Below are 13273 nucleotides of genomic sequence, written 5' to 3' on the forward strand. Positions count from 1 at the left end.
TGGGGTATATATACTGGGCTCTGTGGGCGCTGCAGAGTGGCAGTGCACAGTGAAGGTTCAACAGTGCAGGTGTATGCTGCTTACACCCATGGGCATAGGGTGCCACCCCTGCCTCCCAGTGCTGTGCTGCTCTCAGTGCTGTGAGGTGTTGTCTCATCCCTAATTTGCATCCCCACAATTGCTAATAAGTGCCTTTCCTGACTATTCAGCATATTTTGTGCTCCTATCCTCTAGCTTTCAAAAAAAGTACTTTTTAAAATTTTGGATTGATTTTTAGGAGTTCATTACCCATGCTCTAGACATCACTTGTCTCTGTCCATTTTCTTTTTTTCTTTTTTTTAAAGAGAGAGAGAGAGAGAGAGAGAGAGAGAGAGAGAAAGAGAGAGAGAGAGAGAGAGAGAGAGAGAGAGAGAGAGAGAGAGAATTTTTTAATATTTATTTTTTAGTTTTCGGTGGACACAACATCTTTATTTTATTTTTATGTGGTGTTGAGGATTGAACCCAGCGCCCTGCGCATGCTAGGCGACCGCGTTACCGCTTGAGCCACATCCCCAGCCCTGTCTCTGTCCATTTTCTGTTGCCATAACAGAACAGCTGAGGCTGGGAAGCTTATACACTAGAGAGGTTACATGGCTCCTGATTCTGAAGGCTGGGAAGTCCCAGGTTGCTGGCCAGAGCTGTGGAGCTGAGCCTCCCTGGACAGAAGGCAGAAGAACAAGACAGCAAGGAAGGTCATTGTATTAGGGTTCTCTAGAGGAACAGAATCAACAGGAAGTGTAATTATAAAAGGAGGACTTACTAGGTTGGCTTACACGACCAGAGGCTGGATAGTCCACTATGGCCGTCTGCAGGCTGGAGAGCTGGGAGAACCAGTAGCTGCGCAGTCCAAGAGGCTGAAGCCCCAGGACAAGAGGGATCCACGGTGCTACCCTAGTCTGAGACCAAAGGCTTTTGGACAATCACTGGCAGGGCCCACTTTGAAAGAGTGAAGGAGCGAGAGTCTGATATCCTCAGACAATTGCAGCAGCAATCAAGAACACATTCAAGAAGAATGGAGCTTGCAATTATTGATGTTTCCTTGTTCTTCCAATTTTTGTTCCATCCACACCATTATTCCATTGGTTGGTGCTGCCCACCAGGGAGGGTCTCCATTTCAGTTGGTTATCCCACAGGCCAATCATTCCTAGACACACCCTCATTGACACACCCATAAACCTCTTAATCATTGGTGATCTTAATCCAATCAAGTTGACAATTCAAATTGACCATTAAAGCTGTGCTGGCCCTTCCTGGGTCCCAGGCCACCGTGCAGGGACCTGCAGTAATGGCACTGATCCATCACCTCCAGGAGGTCCTGCTTCCCAGCACTGCTGCTTGGGATGAAGCTTCATGTTCTGCTATAGCACCACTTGCCCCACAGCCAGTGTCCTCATTTGGCAAGAAGGCATTCACATTCATTAAGCTGTCCTGTGAGGCCTGTGTGTTCCAACCATTGCTGAGGAAGTCCTCCTTCCTGAAGATCCTCCCTCCAGAAGGGCTTCCTCCTGAAGGTCCTTAACCTGAAGTCCTTTCTCCTGAAGATCCTCCCCACAATTTTAAGTCAAGCTCATACTGTGGGGTGTATGAGTTTGAAACTGTCCCAGCTCTGCCTGCGGCCCTGCCCACCTCTGGCTCCCTCAGCCAGGCTAGCTGTCTTCCCAAGGCTCCAGTACAGCCTCTCCTGGAGCTGGGGTGTCTGTGGAGAGTGTCGTCACTGAATGTTTTCCTCAGCAGCTCTGAGTTGCTTCCCACTATGGTTTTCTTCCCCTTTCCCTCAACATGAGCAGCTAACTGACAGGATGTCATCCCAGGTTTTGACAGAGGGAAACCATTTTTTCACTGAGCTCCAGGGTGCTGGGAGATCCAGGGTTTCTTCCTCATGCCACCATATCCTTGTGTCTCTGGATGTGACCTCTGCAGTCAGTCCTGGGCCTCCTTTCTCTCCTCTCAAGTCCCTGCACACAGCTGCCCTGGGTCTGCCCAGTGTGTCCTCCCTGAGGCCACTGTCCTGCACTTGCCAGAGGACCTACCTCTGTGGGCCAGTCACCTCTGTTCCCTGTTGCCACCCACGCCCCATTCCTCCCTCTGCCATCCTGTGCGTCAGAGGTGGGACTGTGGCCGTGGGTTCTGGTCTTTCGATCCCACCTTGGAACGTGAGCCGTGCTCTCAGTGTTTCAGTGAGTGCCTGACTCCCAAGCTGGCTTTCAAGGGAACCCTTCACCCTGGAACTGCAGGGTCTGTTCTGGAGGGCCATCTTATTTTATTTCTCCAGTGATTCTCTTCCTGTTTTCTCTGTTCTGCACGGTTGGACTCCTGCTACTGGAAGCCTGGACTCTGGGTCTCAACTCTCCATTCTCTTTGTTATTTTCTTTTATTTTCCTGCATCTATCTTTTTTCTGCCTAATGTTCCCCAGAAGCCTATGCTCTGAAGGCTTTGTACCCAGGGTGGCAGTGCTAAGAGGAGGTGGGACCTGTTGGGTGGTCTGTGGTCACTAGGGCTACTCTTGAAAGGACCGTGGGGCCCTGGCTCCCTCATAGGCTCCTGTATGTGCCAGCCATGAGGCAAGAAGCTTTGCTCCCTGCTGGGCTCCTGCTGTGATGGGCCAACTCTCCAAAGGACCAAAGCCATGGATCCAACAGAAACCTCTAAAATCAAAACCACTAAAATTGTGAGTCAGAATAAACCTTTTCTCTTACCAGCTGATTATCTTAGGCATTGCATCATAGTGACGGAGAGCTGACTAAAGCAGAAAACTCATACCAGGAAGTGGGGCCTTGTGATCACTATATGCCAGTTGCTGTGGAAGAGCCTTTGGAACTTGTTTTCAGGAGGAAATTAGAAAAGTTGGAAGGAGTGAACTAGAGAAAGCCTGGAATGCTGCTGTCAGAGCTTTGTCAAGAGTCTGGAGGAGGGCTCCTAAGACCAGAATGCTGATAGTAATATGAACAGCAGAGGCCAAATTCCTGAGATTTCAGATGGAAGTGAGGATTCCATTGGGAACTGGATTGGGAAGGCCACCTGCATTGCACCATGGCAAAGAACTTGACTGTATTTGTCCATGTCCTGAGACTTCATGGGAGGCTAAGCTTTAGAGTGACAGGTTTTGAGGGGATTCAAGATGGCTGACTAGAGGGAGGCTGCGTTTCCAGTCGCTCCATGGCTGGGGATCCCAGCAGGGAGTACTGCTTCTCAGTTAGGTGGGTGAAAGAGGGAATTCACTCAAATTCAATATCGGACAGTCAGTCTCTTAGAGACTCAGAAATTTGGTGCATTAAACAAAGAACAAGAAAGAGCACGTTGGGTGCAGTGGCACATGTCTGTAATCTCAGAGGTTCAGGAGGCTGAGACAGGAGGATCATGAGTTCAAAGCCAGCCTCAGCAAAAGAGAGACCCTGTCTCCAGATAAAATACAGAAAAGGGCTGGGGATGTGGCTCAGTGGTTAGTGCCCCTGAGTTCAATCCCCAGTACCCCACCCCCTCAAATAAGAAAGAGCACATTGGGGCCAAGCTGTTGCAGCAGCAGCAAGGCTGGTTCACCAAGGTGAGGGAAAACACGGAGAGAAGCCCAATGGACAGATCTGGCACAGGAAAACCTGCAGATCACACAGCAGCCTGGACTCAGGGGATCCAGAGGCGGCACAGTAAACTGGTTGGCTACGCGCCCTGTTTCCCAACCTGCTACAGAGAGTGGAGGCAGGAGCCTCCCTGCAGCTTGCTGAGGGAGCTGGGAGCGCGGAGCCAACACTGCCCTGTTGTCCTGGCAAGCGCCACAATGTGGCCTAGGGCGTACCTAGCAGAACACAAGTGACTCGGGGCACAGAGGAGACTGGACCCAGGGGAGTGCGAGTCAGAAAGGAGGGGAGTGCAGCTCACTTCCCCTTGGAGCCTGGGGGCTCACGTGAGCAGCTGAAGAGGGCCAGGAAACCAGACCTGTTGATGGGACATAGCTCAGGGACTAAACCTGGGAAGACTGGGCAGTACCATGTGGGACCTGAGAGGGGTGGCTCACCTGTCCCTCACGTAGAACCCTCAGGAGCTCCGAGATCCAGACTCCCAGCAGAGCGCGGCATCTGTGAAGGCCTAAGGTGGGTTGGTCTAACCTCTCCAGAACAGATACCACCCCAAAGGTCCCAAAGGCTGATTAGTCCTGATCCCTATCACAGAACTTCCCTCTTGGGACTTGCAGCAGCTGCACCCTGGGAGTGCACTGATCTGGTCTCTTTGGAGAAAACTTCAACTGACAATACTTCAACTGACAATACCTCATACTCAGGAGAAGAGAAGCTAAGAGCTTCACTCTTAGGCCACTCCAACTGGCAGCTCAGTGAGAAACACAAAAAGAGGTAGGGGTCAACAATGTCCAGCCCCTTGCCTGCGCTCTCCTCTCCCTTTCTCTCCATAGCAAATAAGAAACAGAAAGAAGGGCAGTCAGGCATAGGCAGGGACCATCCAATTGTGTCCACCTCAGTAGAGTCAAGTCTTTCATTTTTCATAAAGAATTTTTTTCCTTTTTTTATTTCATTTATTCATTTTTTAAATTTTTTGGTGTTCTTGCCATGCTGTTTGGTTTGCAGACATGCATATATATACATATTTGCTTCTTTTTTCTAATTTTTAGCACTTTTTACAGTAGCTATTTTTCTTTGTCTTTCAAGAATAGGGCTTTTGGGGTTTTTTAAATTTTGTTTTTGTTTGTTTCTACCATTTCTCTTCCTCTCCGGTCTTCTCTCACTAACAGCCATTCTGTTGTTTTCTCTTTTTTGCTCCCTTTACTTTTTTTTTATCTCCTTCTCCTTCTTTACAGCCATCACTTGTACATCTCTTCTGCATTATTTCTATTCACATTTTGAACACTCTAAACTTTCTTCTACCCTCCTTCACATTTTTTCTCTTAATGAACTGTATTTTTACCATCATTTCTATTTGCTTTTTGTAATTCCTGCCCTCACCATTTATGTTGTTGCACTTATTAGTTCTGTGGATGACGTTGTTGACACCTGCTGTTTACTTTGTGTGCCAGATTTAGTTCACGACTACTTGTTGCTTTTGTTGTTTGTCAACTGCTGACACCACCATTCCTGTTTTTGTGATGATCAGTGTTGTAGATGTCATAGCAGTCACCAGGCATTTATCTTAATGCTGTATATTGTTTGCTTCAGTTGTTACTATTTCTTTCCCCCTTTTCTGTGAGGTGGTGAGAATCTACAGGGATGATACAAGTTCCCAGGATAGATATTCTTCTGCTAAACCATATCTAGCCAAAAGACAGTAATCTTGCTACACACACAAATTAAGCACACTCAAACGTCAGCTACACTTTAATGCAAAGAACGTAAGAGACAACCCTCCCAATCTAATGACTAAGCCTCAAGTAGGAATGTTTCTGGGGCACTCCAGGTCCCACTCACAGACATCCACTCCTACATCAAAATGAGAGAATCAACACAAAGACCATGGCTATCATACCTACAAGGGATCTCAATCTAGATTACTCAAGACACTTTGGCAAAAGAAAGCTGTGCCCAAAAAAGTATCCCCCCAAGAATGAAGGAGAAATCCATCCTAACAGATATATATGAAACCCAACACAGGAATGTAAAAGATGAAAAACCAAGGTAAAATGGTGCCTCCTAAAGTTTATAATTGACCAGAAACTGACTAAAGATATTGAAGTGGAAAAAATGTCAGAGAAAGAATTTGAAAGAATGATTGTAAAAATTATCAAGGAACTCCAAGAGAACACAGAATAACTGAATGAATTAAGGAAGTTAGTACAGAATATGAATGAGAAATTTAATAAGGAGATAGAGATATTGAAAATAACCACAGAATTTTCTGCTGAGAGCCATTACCAAGTAGGAATGACGCATCGTAATCCTTGCCAGCGTACCCCATATTAAATGGACTTGCCTTGGAAATTTGCTGCGACCTTGCTTGTGTGTTTGAGAAAGGTGACCCTGCTCAATCACCAGGGTGGATCCAGGATTAGGGTGTATTCCTGCAGGAAGTATCCCCGTCCTTGGGTTTAAGGAGTGACAATAGGAGTTTTAGGGAAGTTAGAGGTTGAAGATTATTGCTGCTGGGAGTAGGGCGTGCCTGCTGCCGGAGTTCCTGCTGAGTCCTCGTGGAGAAAAAGTATTTAGGATGCGTATTGTGGGGGAGATAAAGATTTTCCCCTGAGCGTGTGTGGAGGCTGGTGTGAGATCGGGAATAAAGAATTGCTGTTTGAACCTACAAAGCTGTGTGGTGGCTCGTGATCTTGTGCCAAGCCAAGACATTGGCATTTGGCAATTGGTGGTCCGTACGCGGAACGTCTGAAACTTGGAGGTGAGTAAATTGCTCGCCCCTGAGGGAAGGCGAGAGAATGGGTAACCATTTCAAAAAACAATGTGTTCTTGTTCTGATTTATTTCGTTTTTGTTTCAAGTTGCCTGTCCCTAGAAATTTCTCAGGCAAACTGGGAAAAATGGTTGGCTCAAGGTTTGAAGTTTGTTAGCCCCGAGAAAGAGAAAATTGATACAGCGAATTTTTATTCAGTTTTTGTTTCATTCAGTTGCGGTTTTGTTTTGTGTTATCTTATTGGGTTGCGTTATCTTTATAGAAGATTAGAAACTAGTAAAAAAGAAACCGAAAAGTTGTTAAGTAAATTGTTAGAGATTCAGACCATGGAGAAAGACATTTTAGATCAAGGAAAAGAGAAGGTCTCTCGAGCTAGTCAGAGAGAGGAAGAAAATTTAAAGGAAAAGGGGTTATTAGGAAAAAGGCCACAACAAAAGGCTGTTACTAACTCCGTTTTATTACCAGAGGGCGTAATTCAACCAACAGCCCCGCCGATGGAGACAGCTGGGTGGCCCTCAAACCCCGTAGTTGATAAGTGGGATCCTGAGACAGGACCTCAAAGATTAGCATGCCCTGTATTTGAACAGGTAGGAGGGCAGCGAATTCACCGTGCTTTAGAATTTAAAACAGTGAAGCAGTTAAAGGAGGCTGTAACAACCTATGGTCCTCAAGCCCCCTTCACGGTAAGCACGGTAAGCAATCATTACTAACTTGGACATGACGCCAGCAGATTGGGCTAGCATGTGTAAATCTGTGCTAAATGGAGGACAATATTTGTTATGGAAGGTTGCCAATGAGGAATTTTGCATGGAGATAGCTAGGCGAAATGCAGCAGCCGGTTACCCTCAAAGAAATCTAGAGATGCTGCTAGGAAAGGGACCTTATGAGGGTCAGCGGCAACAAATTGAATATGATCCTGCTGTATATGCACAGATTGCTGCAGACGCAGTTAGGGCATGGAAGACTTTCCAAGGACATGGAGATTTACAAGGTCAGCTATCTAAGGTAATACAGAGACCTAATGAACCTTATGCTGACTTTGTAGATAGGCTTATTCAAATGGCCGCCAAAATTTTTGGTGACACAGAACAAGCAATGCCATTAATAAAACAACTGGCTTATGACCAAGCAAATCGTTGCTGCAGAGAGGTTATTAGACCATGGAGACATGGAGATTTAAACACATATATTAAATTATGCAGAGACATTAATGAACAAGGGCAAGTCTTGGCGGCTGCAGTACAACAGGCTTTAGATGCCAGGCCAGAAACATGCTATAATTGTGAACAAACAGGACATTTTAAAAGGAGTTGCCCCATAAGAGGAGGTTTTAACAAAACTAGGTATCAAAGGAATAGAATACCGGGTATTTGCCCACGATGCCGTAGAGGGAGACATTGGGCTAATGAATGCCGTTCTCAAACCACCATAGAAGGTACTCCCTTATCAAAAAATGGACAAGGATCAGGTATTTACCCACGATATCGTGGAGAAAGGCATCAGGCTTCATTGCCAAAAAACAGACTGGGGGGCCCAATGCTCCGGGGCCCACAACCACAAATATACGGGGCAGTGGAGGAACCCAGCAACACCATCAGGGTGGTGCCCAGGACACATTGTCCATTAAATCCCTCATCAGACAAACCCGAGGGAGCGCAGGGTTGGACATCTGCGCCTCTGCCAGAGCAGTATCAACTCCAGAGATGGGAGTTCAAATCATTCCTACAGGAATAAAAGGACCTCTTCCCCAAGGAACAGTAGGCTTATTATTGGGACGTAGTTCATCTACATTAAAAGGACTTATGATAAGTCCTGGGGTAATTGATCCCGATTATGTAGGTGAAATAAAAATTATAGCTAGTTCTCCAGGAGGTATATCAGTAATTTCACCTGGAGATAGAATAGCACAGTTGTTAATAGTACCCAGCCTACATAATAAGTTCTCTAGTCTTAATGTAGAAAGAGGTTCCAGGGGATTAGGCTCCACAGGTGTAGATTGGGCTATGTTGTCTTTAAATTTAGATTCTCGCCCAATGCTAAAACTAAATATTCAGGGTCATGAGTTTAATGGCCTGCTGGACACAGGTGCTGACCTTAGCATCATATCTCTTCAAGAATGGCCAAAACATTGGCCATTACAACAAGCCACTCAAACGCTTCGAGGCCTAGGAGTGGCGACTAATCCCCATAGAAGTGCTATGGTATTAGATTGGAAGGATCCTGAAGGATGTGAAGGAACTATACAGCCATATGTTTTGGATCACCTTCCTATTAATTTATGGGGATGAGATGTCCTAGATCAACTAGGTTTGATGTTAACAAATAACATCAATCCTAATGTGCCCAATACTAGGGCTAGATAAGGTGTTAGGAAAGAAAAAAGATTAGGAAAACAAGAACAAGGTATAGCAGCACCAATTCAAATAGATCAAGGAACAGACAGACATGGGTTGGATTTTCAGAAAGGGCCACTGAGACAATTAAAATTACTTGGAAATCAGAAAGACCAGTGTGGGTTCCTCAGTGGCCCCTGACTAAAGAAAAGATACAAGTAGCCCATGATCTGGTCAAACAACAATTAGCGGAAGGACATTTACAACCTTCCGTATCTCCCCACAATACTCCCATTTTTGTCATCAAAAAGAAATCGGGTAAATGGAGATTATTACAAGATTTAAGAGCAATTAATAATGAGATGGTTATTATGGGACCTGCTCAATCAGGGATTCCTCAATTGTCTGCTTTACCAAAAACGTGGCATGTTTTAGCTATAGACATTAAAGATTGCTTTTTTTCAATTCCAATTCATCCCGAGGATAGTCCACGTTTTGCATTTACTATCCCTGCATTAAATCATGAAGGTCCTGATGAGAGGTATGAATGGAAAGTACTCCCTCAAGGTATGGCTAACAGTCTGACTATGTGTCAAATATATGTTAATAAAGCAATGCAGCCACTTAGAAATCAAAATCCTGAACTAAAAATATTTCACTATATGGATGATGTATTATTAGCACATAAAGATAAAAACACATTGCTGGAATGTTATGCCACACTTACAAACTTGTTAAAAAATTATAATCTAGAGATAGGAATAGATAAGGTACAATTAAATTTTCCAATTAATTATTTAGGAGTTCTATCATCCTCAACCATGGTCCGTCCACCTAAAATTCAAATACGAGTAGACCAACTCAAATCACTTAACGACTTTCAAAAGTTATTGGGAGATATAAATTGGATAAGGCCTTATCTAGGCATACCGACAGGAGAGTTGGGACCTTTATTTGATATTCTAAAAGGTCCATCAGATCCAAATTCACCCCGAATGTTAACTCCTAAAGCTAGAAAGGCATTAAAAATTATTGAAACATATATGGAAAATATGCATTTAGATAGAATTGATATAAGTTTGCCTTTATTATTTATTGTATTACCAACAAAAAATATTCCTACAGGAGTATTTTGGCAGGAAGGTCCATTATTGTGGATACATTTATCTTACTCTCCTAACACTATTCTTACTAGGTATCCTGAGGCTGTAGGACAATTAATACTCAAAGGAATAAAAGCAGCAAAGGGAGTGTTTGGAATTTCTCCCAATAAAATTATTACTCCATATACTATGGAGCAAATTGATGAGTTAGCTAATGAGTTAAATACATGGGCAATAATCATGTGTAAATCAAATGTTTCATTTGATAATCATTTACCATCTAATCCTTTGTTGTCTTTTTGGTCTAAGCATCCTGTAGTTTTTCCTAAAATGACAAGAAAAACACCTATCGTGAATGCTCCAAATATATTCACTGATGGATCTAATAATGGTACAGCTGTAGTAGTTACCCCTGATCAAACTTTTACATTTTTAGTTCCCAAACAATCAGCTCAAAAGGTAGAGCTTAATGCAGTTTTACAAGCTTTTGTAATGTTCAAAGATTCTGTATTTAATTTATTTTCTGATAGTCAGTATATAGTTAATGCTATAATATCCCTTGAAGATGCTGGTAGGATTTCCCCTTCCTCTACTGTTTTCTCTTTGTTTTCCACTATACAAAGTCTAATCTGGGATAGAAAAGATCCATTCTTTATAGGACATATCAGGGCACATACAGGATTGCCTGGAGCCCTTAGTTTGGGCAATGATTTAGCAGATAAAACTACATATGATATACATATTTTTTCTACTGTAGAAGAAGCTACAAATTTTCATAAAAGGTTTCATGTTAATGCTAATACTTTACAAAAGAGTTTTAAAATAACTAAGGAACAAGCCTGGCATATAATAAAACAATGTCAAAATTGTGTGACCTTTTTACCACAAGTTAATCTTGGAGTCAATCCTAGAGGACTGATCCCTAACCATATTTGGCAGATGGACGTCACACACTTGCCAGAATTTGGAAAATTAAAATATTTGCATGTTACAGTTGATACTTCTTCCGGGTTTTTGATGGGCTCCCTTCATGCCAGAGAAAAAACTAAAGATGTTATAGCTCATTGCTTACAAAATTTTGCCACTGTGGGTGTTCCTAAACAGTTAAAAACTGATAATGGTCCTGGTTACACTTCTAACTCTTTTAAACAATTTTGCTCATCATTTGGTATTACTCATATAACAGGAATCCCATACAATCCACAGGGACAAGGCATAGTTGAAAGAGCTCATCAAACTATTAAAACGTACTTATTAAAGCAAAAAGAGGGAATTGGAAAGGGGTATATATCCCCCAAAGATAAACTTAAAATAACCCTTTTTACTCTAAACTTTCTAAATTTGGATTCATCAGGACTTAGTGCTGCGGAAAGACATATGTATCCGAAAAATGTACATAAGCCTAAGGTACTTTGGAAAGATATTCTAACAGGACAATGGAAAGGTCCAGACCCAGTTATTGTCTGGAGTCGGGGTTCCATTAGTGTGTTCCCACAGGGAGAACAGCAGCCGATCTGGATTCCAGAGAGGTTAACCAAAACAATTTCTACAGAAAAAGAAGATGATTTGACTGAAATCCATAACAGCTGATATCCAGAGCTCCAGCTTGACTATTCTTACATCTGCGACAGTGATTAACCACGGTGCTTTTTTTCAATATCTATTTTATTATTGCATTTTTCCCACATCATAAAGTTCTATTTTATTTTTTGAACTCATACAAACCTAGGTTAATGTTTTTCTGATCAGTTTTGTTTTTTGACTGTGTTTTATTTTTTGACTGTTGAGTTTTTAAACATTGCAATGGAGATTTTACCTAGGTAAAGCTACAAGGCCGTTATTATTGTCTTATGTGTTGTATGTTATGTGTGCACTGTTTTGTGTTGCATGTCAGTATGTGTGTATGTCCATATTTTTATATGAGGAGCGCTCATGAAAAAATGGATCCGAATTTTTTTTTTATTCACGTGATTTAAGTGGTTTAATTTAAATTAGGTAAACAGCTGTTAATGATTGTTTTCAAAGGTGGTTAACAGATCTGTTTGCTTACTAATTTAAATTAGGTAAACAGCTGTTAAGGATTGTTTTAAAGATGGTTAACAGATCTGTTTGTTTACTTTCACCTCTCCTTTTCATTATATTTAATAATTCTGTTCAGGATAATGTCTCTTTAGCATCATTGCTAGAATTTCCATCTCCATCCCAGTGCCGGTGAAGACTGAGATAAAATCAAACTACAGCTTCTATGATAGCTATCACAGTAAACTGTATAAACTGATGCATCAATGAATATAACTCAACAAGTAATGCTCAATCAAGGACTTGATTTACTTTGGGAGGAAATGGACATATTGATAGACTCTTCCACTTTGAACTGCCTGCAGAACTTGCCTGGACTATATATCAGTTGCATGCATTGTGAACTATCGTCTGGTGCAGCGAATTGTGGTACTGCTGGCATATTTTTGCTGATGGTGTCACCAGTGATGCAATTTCCTTGCCAGCGCACCCCATGTTAATTGTGGTAATGCTGGCATCTTTGCTGATGGTGTCACCAGTGATGCAATTTTTCCAAAGGAGCCGTCAATTGGCTTGGTGTCGTGGCATTTCTGTGTCTTCCTCCCTTCTACTAGTGATGGTCTAAAATTTGGGGGCCAACAGAGGTGAGGCAAGAACCTCACCCCCCCACTGGCACCAAGGTTAAATTTGGGGGCCAACAGAGGTGAGGCAAGAACCTCACCCCCCCACTGGTGCTTAGGCCTATCCACAAGCATGGCTGAATGCTGGACCGGTAGTCAGTGACGGGTTGATCTGGTTGCAGTGGATTCAACCTAAGACAGGAAGTTGACGCCCAAAGGTCAGCTCTCCCATGACGGGTAAGAACCACATGTTGAATTGGACAACCTACCAGGCACGGTCCTAAGCCACATTGCTTGTTGTTTAATTAATCAGAAGGGGGGAGATGCTGAGGGCCATTACCAAGTAGGTATTGACGCATCATAATCCTTGCCAGTGTACCCCATGTTAAATGGACTTGCCTTGGAAATTTGCTGCGACCTTGCTTGTGTGTTTGAGAAAGGTGACCCTGCTCAATCACCAGGGTGGATCCAGGATTAGGGTGTATTCCTGCAGGAAGTATCCCCGTCCTTGGGTTTAAAGAGTGACAATAGGAGTTTTAGGGAAGTTAGAGGTTGAAGATTATTGCTGCTGGGAGTAGGGCGTGCCTGCTGCGTGCCTGAGTTCCCGCTGAGTCCTCGTGGAGAAAAAGTATTTAGGATGCGTATTGTGGGGGAGATAAAGATTTTCCCCTGAGCGTGTGTGGAGGCTGGTGTGAGATCGGGAATAAAGAATTGCTGTTTGAACCTACAAAGCTGTGTGGTGGCTCGTGATCTTGTGCCAAGCCAAGACATTGGCATTCGGCAGAATTCTTAGAAATTAAAGACACAGTAAATCAAACAA

This window comes from Urocitellus parryii, chromosome 10 (assembly GCF_045843805.1).
Source record: "Urocitellus parryii isolate mUroPar1 chromosome 10, mUroPar1.hap1, whole genome shotgun sequence".
NCBI lineage: Eukaryota > Metazoa > Chordata > Mammalia > Rodentia > Sciuridae > Urocitellus > Urocitellus parryii.